Genomic DNA, 8,089 nt, shown 5'->3' with positions numbered 1-8,089 from the left:
ATACAAATTCTGTGTTTATGAAGAATACATTGCTAATAAGTCTACTCTTAGAAAGTCTCTCAACTCTGAAAAAGTAATACAGAGCATAATTTTCAATTTTATTAATCAAGAAAATCTCAATTTTAATAGTGTTATCAATGTAAATATCAGCCAGCGTGGCCCAGTTGATAAGACTGATAACCAAGGCCGCACACATTAGAAGTGCGTGGGTTCGAATCCCACTGCTGGCACCTGCCACTTCTTACCCATGAAAGCCCCCATGTAATAGAGGCTGAGTCTAATTAGTAAGGCTTGGTGCGGGGTAGAACTCTCTACTGCAAGTCAAGTCACTAGTTAAGTGAGATCCTGTGAACACTCATCAGAGCCAGTATGAGATGCCAATGTCTCACTATTCTACTGTGCACCTGTCAAGGTTCTAACAATATAGAGCCAAGCCTAATGTAGTGATTATACACTACTTAAGTAAGTCTCTAAAAACTAGAACTGTCATTGAAGCCTAGCTCCCCCTCAAATACAGGGAATGATTTTGAAAACCATCTGACTAGCAGGCCTAGATGCACATCTAGGCTCTAGACAGAGCACTCTGATAGGCTAGAGTCTGCAAGCTCACTGTCAATCTCTAATACTGACAGAGAGAACTGCAGTCATCAAGTCTATAATTAGTCTCTAACACAGGGTGAGGCCATGACAGCTGATTGATAGGCCTATGAACATCTAATGAGACCGAGATCAGCAACCGGAAGCTTGATGTATATATTACTAAGTGAGTGATGATAGTCACTAACTAACATCTCTGAAAATTAGTGACTAGTCTGAGAGAATGAATACAGTGATCAGTTAATTATAGAGAATTAAATATAATTAGCTTAAGATGCATTCTGCAGGTGACTAGCACTCATAGTCTTATAAAAGAGAAAATGATTTAAAAGAGACATGAATATTCTCTGATAGTCAAGCTGCTTTAAAAAGACTTAGAAATAGTCAGATTCATAATGATTAAATAAATCTTGAACTGATTTTAAACTCTGTTTTAAAAATTCAAAAGAGAAGAATATCAAAACTGATAATTCATCTGTATTAAGTTCCTGCTTATATAAATATTCATGACAATGAATTGACTGATTCAGCTGTAAAAAAGAGTTCAGAATTAAGCAGATCTATTCAAAAAACAGTGTTCTGATCTTTTATAAAGAGAAAGATAAAAGAATCTTGTTTAAATAAGTGAAATGAAAGCTGGCAGAAATAAAAGAAGAGTATATATTATTCAAGATTTAAGATAAAATCAAAGTGAAAATCTTGTTTAATTAAATGTAAAAAGAAAATATTCTCATCTATAATTCAGCTGAAACTAGAATATAATTATTTCAAATCTTATATACAAAGATTTAATAATAGATTTGATTTAACAGAGTACTTATTCTGCAATGTGAATGAAAATCCTGAGTATATTATAATACATTGTGTATTATACAATAGTCTCAGAGTCAGATTAAAGAAGAAGTATGATTTAAATCAATTAAATATAAGGTTCTTATTCTCAACTGAGACAGAAACTAAATACTTAATAGACTTTCTATTAGAAACTAGAGCAGCTACAAGAAAATGACTGAATTCAGAAGTATCTGAATATGAAGAGGTGAAAATTAACTAGATATAGTCTGTTAAAACAGCTATATATTATCTTTTAATAATTTTGTTTTATTATAGTCTCTCTTTACTGTACTTGTTTTCTTCTGTTCTTTTCTCTATCTATTTAATATATCTATCTTTAAGACTATATTCTCTTTTCTTTTGTCATAATATTTTTAAATGATTTCAAACTATCAGAAGGTGTTGAAATACTGTAATTTATAAACAGTTTTTATATTCTGAGCTGGAATTTTCTGATTTTGTATATTTAAAATTGATAAATGTATAATAGTTGACTCTATAGATATAGGAAAAACTCTGAGAACTAAAGATTCTCAGGTAGATGTCATAGTCTCTGACTGCATATATCTATAATTGAAGAATAATAATAATAATAATAATAATGTAAATATCAACTCTGAGTTCTACTCAGAAAAATCTTGTTGAATTCTTCATGAGATCACTTTACTTTTAAAATCTAATTCTCTTAATATCTACTCTTCTCAAATCTTCAACTTTTCAGTGATAAATATATATAGAAATGACAGAAATTGTCAACAATCTCACAGAGTTATGATAATCTCATAGTTGAGAAAGCTCTGTTAAATATTATTTCAGTGAATTCATCTGATATTTATTAATAAATAAATTTATTTTTTCTTCTGATTGTATTCAGTATCAGTGTGAGAATCTTGAATACTACTGCAAATCAGAGTCAAATGATATATCTTATATTGAAAGAGTGCATTTTATTGAATATAATCACTAATATTCAGACATGAGATCTTATATAATAGTTCTGAAAGTTTAAGAAGCTGTTCACTATACTCTGCAGACTGTATAAAGATTAGTGTCTTTAAATTCATCATTTAGTCTCTTTGAAATAATTATAATAAAGAATGAGATGAAATATATCTCAATTATTCAAGTTCTTAATTAACTTAATATTTATATAAATATAACATTTGAATCAGATTCTGATCTGCTAGTATATAAGAGTCAAGATCAGTATTTTCTTCACTGAGTTATAAGAACTAAAACTAGAATGATTGAAATATGACTATATTATAAATCTTCACTGATTCAGACTGAGTTGAAAATTACAGTATATGAATAAAATCTTTTAAAAAGCATATTTTATTCTGATATATAAGTTATTTCCCTGTTATATCAATTATTTATTAATAAATTTAGTTTATATCAGAATATGTACTGAAGCTTAATGAGTTTTTATTTAATTTCTGCACTGAGTGCTGTTAAATACTCAAAGCAAAATAATATTTTTACTCTAATTTTTAATTCTTATGATATCAATTTTTCTGACATAGTTACTGTATTATTATATAACTTATCTATATTAAACTGTGAGAGAACTATAATGAATATTGATGAAAAAGAGATAAGAGTGATTATATCTTATATTACATTTCTTGAAGATATATTATAGTAAAATAGTAATACAGAAATTAAAAAATCAACAGTAAGAAGATTATACTGAAACTGCTTTATCAATGACAAGAATTAACTGAATCTGAACTATAATCTATACAATAACAGCTGATTTCACTATTATATACAATATCTTCAGACTAAACTGAATGATCTGCTGAATCTTATACACAGAGATTAAATATATCAAGAGTAAGAAATAACATTACAGACTGTATTTCTTTTTCAGATATATTTAAGTTTGAATTTAATCTCTTTTTTCTCATGTGATTCATATCATAGTGAGTTCACTGATATATCAGAGATTTCATACTTATTACTGATCAATACTGTCTTATTACTGCATGATTAGCTAGAATACTTCTGAATATTATAGATATTCTCTTTTTCTCATAATTGAAATTATCTGCAGTCACTAATCATTTATCTCAAGAAGTATCAGCTTCAAGAACATATTTAAGCTTTAATTATTATATCTCTTATCTTGCAGTATGAGCTTAGAGAGAAATAACTCAGTCTGATAATTAAGCAGACTATTTCTGCAGTATTTTCAGTATTAAATTAATCATCTATTAATCTTATTATTCAGATATATACAGTCATTATAAGAAGTAATAGTCTATTAATATCTCAATTATTAAGAGAAAATGATTCTGAAGTGACTTATTAAATTATACTAAGAACTCACTGATAACTATCTAGCAGTCAGAGTAACAGCAATATTTCAGTTATCTTAAGCTAGTTCAGTTATTAGTCACTAGTCATTTCCTACTTCAACTATAAGTACTGTCATCACATATATCAGCAATTGTATAAAAAAAGCAAAGCTTATATAATATATGAAGAAACAGCTGAATATATATATTAATTTATACTATATTAAGTAGATTAAAGAATATATAGTATTTAATAACTGTAATATTCTGATAGAAGAGAATAAGTATCAGAACTATAAGAATTTAATACAGTAAATAAATTATTAAAATATAAAAAAGATACTACTCTTATAGAAGAGCTTTTACTGAACTTTATAACTAGTATTAAAAGATTTCTTTAACAGCTCTGATATACATCTGATGTAGAAGATTCAAGATTTATATACACTTTATTCAGCATTGTTTAATAATCTGTTGAGAATAAATGAAGAAGTTGAAGATGAGAATGATAATTCACTGAACTACTCTATTAAGTTAAAGTTAATAAAAGATTATATTACTCTGAAGATTTTTAATCATCTATTATTGAACAAGATATCAGAGAAAGTTAGTATATAATTTATAAATCTCTTCAAGCTTGAATTACTTTATTTATTTCTTAATAAGCTATGAGAATTCTATAATACTGATTAAAATAAGTTCTCAGTTTTAAAATCAGATTATTATTCAATACTTTTCTATAATAAGTTAACATTCTCAGTTGAATATATCTATTCAATCAATTAATTAATCAATTAATCAGTTATTGACTTACTAATATATAAATCAGAGATTATATTTCACTGAATCTCTCTTATAAAAGAGAATATTATTTAATATCAGAGAGCAGAAGCTTGATCAGATTATAATTATATTTATTCATGAAATAAAAGAAATTAAGTGAATTTTCTTTACACTTATTTCTCTATATTATATTATACATGATTATCTACTGAATCTGCTGATTTTATAAGAGAATTCTGATAATTACACTATTATCAGACTACTGATAATTTGAAAGACAGTATTATATAATATTTTAATACAGAATAGTAATAAAAATGATAATTATTTAGTATATAAGTCTTAAGTAATAAGATATTTATATTGTAATTGAGATATCTCATTTCTTTAGATAAATAGTTGATGAATAGTAGCTGAGTAATAGATAACTAGCTTAATAGTATATTAATTTCACTGACAGAACAGTATACAGTGTCTTATAATATCTTAGTAGTATTCTAATAATAACATCTGCTAATTATACAGTTACTGAGTAGTATCATGATAATGTTAGAAAGTTCTGCACTGTCTCAACATCATCTTGACATTTAATATTCAGCAACATGTTACTGAATATAATGATGGAACATGTGTTACAATCAGCGACACATGACACAGGTGGAATGGTGGATCCACAGTGTAATCACCGTAAATTAACCCTACGTTCTTCCCGTAAGGATAACATAGCTAGCTTCTCCCACATGAATACAAGAGATTAACCATCCTACAGGTTGTAGCCTGAATATAGACTGGCCGTGTGACCGTGTCTGAGACCAGGATCAAAATATTTAATAGTCTCATTACCAAATTTGTTAATCTCATTACACAGTAACGTGACCAACCACTCAACGCCCGCTTACACTTAACACCCGCCATTTCGCCATCACTATGATGAAATATTTTCAATGATATCTTAACAACGCAATTAGATTTTAAGGTGATATATTATATGATGAAAATATATATAGAAAATTACACATAAAAATACACAGCTAATTCTGTAGATATTTGTTTAACTTAATAACTCATTTAAAACATGAAATCTTGAATGAAAACAGATTCAGTGAGTAAGCAGCTATTAAATTAGTGAAGATTGCAATATTATCAGATTTCTCTAACAGTAAATCTGTAGATATTCTAATAGAGCTCTAAAAACATAATTTAGTCACTCTTTATAAAATCAAGAGTTAATTTTTCTGATTAAAAAAATGATTTTTAAATTTTTAAATTCTTTTCTTATTCAATTCTAATTATTATTATATAATAGATTGTTCTTTCTTCTCTTTTTACTTTTAAGTCTTTTTTACATCTCTAAGCTTCTTTTCAATCTGCTATTAAGTAACTTTTGTAATTTTATTCATATTTTTTGACTGCTTTACTATTTAATAAGCTGTTTTTCATTTTATTCTCTTTTTTATAATATCTGTCTTTTTCTGTTTCTTAAGAATAGTATGTTATAACTTGGTATTTTTCTTATAAATCTGCTTATTCTTTTTAATAGTTTCAGAAGTTATTATTTTCTCATATACAATCTGTATCTTTACTAATAAAAAAAACTGTATTAATAATAAATTTAAAGAAGTTAATAATTTCATTACTTTGTTATACTTATAATATTTTTTTTTCTTAATTAAAAGCTTATTATAGCTGTTAATTCTTTATTAAAAAAATCTCTTTATTAAGAGTAAGATTTTTTTCTGTATGAATCACTCAGTTGAAATCATTAAATATTTAATACTATTATTATTTAATTTGTTTCATTAATTTTCATATGTTAATAATAGAAATAGAAATTCTTAATTAATATTATATATCTGAAGGAGTGTAAAACTGTATTATAAGCTTTTTAAAAACTTATTCTAAATTAAATAAATGTAAATCAGTAGTAATAAATACAGACATAATATTTAAAAGTGTAACTATCTTCTTTTATACAGTATTAAATAACTGTTAAGTCTCAGTGACTGAATGATTAATACGGCTACTCAGTAGTATCTTAGTATGAGAAATCAAGATATACAGGTTCAAAACCTGCAGAGAATATATTAAATTCAGAACTGAAGTATCTCAGATTTCTAATAAATATAAAGATGTATAAATTACTTCAATAAATTACTCTATATTTCTGAGCTGAGAAATTATTATTATATATATTTAATTATCACTTCTTTGTATTTTTCTATTGTGATTCAAAGGTTGCTTGAGCCAGCGTACGATTACAGGCGTATGCCGGCTTCTTATATACATTATACTAAATTAATTAGTGGCTGCTATAGTCTCTTTACATTTGTAAGCATGTTCAGAAGCAGCTGTGTATTATTCAGTGATTATACATTCTTCTGAACTACATTCTCTTTCATCAGATTCAGTCACTTCATGTGACTATAATATAAGCTCTAGCTTCATGCAGATTAGTGCATCACTAGCATTCATGATTATGCAGTCTATTTCTGATCTGGCTAGTATTCTTCTTATACTCTTACAAAGAAACTTTCACTATATTATATCACTCATTTACTAACTTTTTTCATTCTTCAATCATCTTCTTTATCATCATCATTATTAAACACTATTATTTCATTCAAGATTTCTGTTTCTTCTTCTGTTCAACATCTTCTATTCATTCATCTATCATATTATACACATTTCTGGCAATGACTCTCTGTTCTTATAACAAGTGTCATCATAGTACTCATATCAGGCAGTTTATTAGCAGTAAGTGTAATATGTTGTGAAATGTGATCAGAACTTGTTTATCTTCTAATAATTATCAGAACATACTATTATGAATAACATATCTTCTTTATTTTCTTATATACTCTTAATCTTCTTTTCTCAGCAGATATCTGATCATGTTTCTTAATCATATTTTCTGATCATGTTTTGCATGAATACAGATACTGATATATTTGTTTTAATTCATGTAGAATCTTCATGTGTTGATAGATTCACATCTGTAAATGATAGTGAACATCTCAATATTAAATCATTTATCAAGAACTTAAAGAATGTGATAATGAAGAAATTATCTGTGTCATATATAGACTGACCGTGTGACCGTGTCTGGGACCAGGACCAGATTTTTTGATAGTCTCATTACCAATTCGACTGATCCCATTACACAGTTTTAACATTAGATAGTAGTCTCATACTGTCCCAGTGAGACTTACTGTCTACTCTTGTCACATTTTCCAAATGGGACCATGATTTCCACTTCTCAATTTAAATTATTTTTATTGCTTTAAATGACTTTAAATCTCATTTGAGTGTTATCAAAAAGTGTTACTTTTTAAAAAATTAAAAATAGTCTAAAAAAAACCTTAAAATGTCTAAAAATAGTAACTTTATGCCAAGAATGGGACTAAATGGGACCAAATAGGACCACTTTCTCATTTTTTTCAAGTCATGGTTCCATTTTAAGATCTGATATATAGTCACTTTACATGTTTTTTTAATAGCCAGTCCCAGCGGGATTCACGCCAAGAAATATATGGGGACCAGACCAAATGGGACCAAACATGAAATTCATGGTC

General features: G+C 26.9%; 1 pseudogene across 1 annotated transcript; it reads left to right on the top strand.

The window, feature by feature from the left end:
- The first annotated feature begins 149 nt into the window (after positions 1-149).
- Positions 150-230, top strand: BDBG_18014 (annotated as a pseudogene). The gene has a single exon. The product of its transcript is annotated as a tRNA-OTHER (tRNA).
- Positions 231-8,089: the final 7,859 nt, after the last annotated feature.

The sequence above is a fragment of the Blastomyces gilchristii genome, assembly GCF_000003855.2.
Source record: "Blastomyces gilchristii SLH14081 genomic scaffold supercont1.42, whole genome shotgun sequence".
In the NCBI taxonomy this organism is placed as follows: Eukaryota; Fungi; Ascomycota; class Eurotiomycetes; order Onygenales; family Ajellomycetaceae; genus Blastomyces; species Blastomyces gilchristii.
Note: the sequence above shows the minus strand (reverse complement) of the source record. Positions and strands in the feature narration are given on the sequence as shown.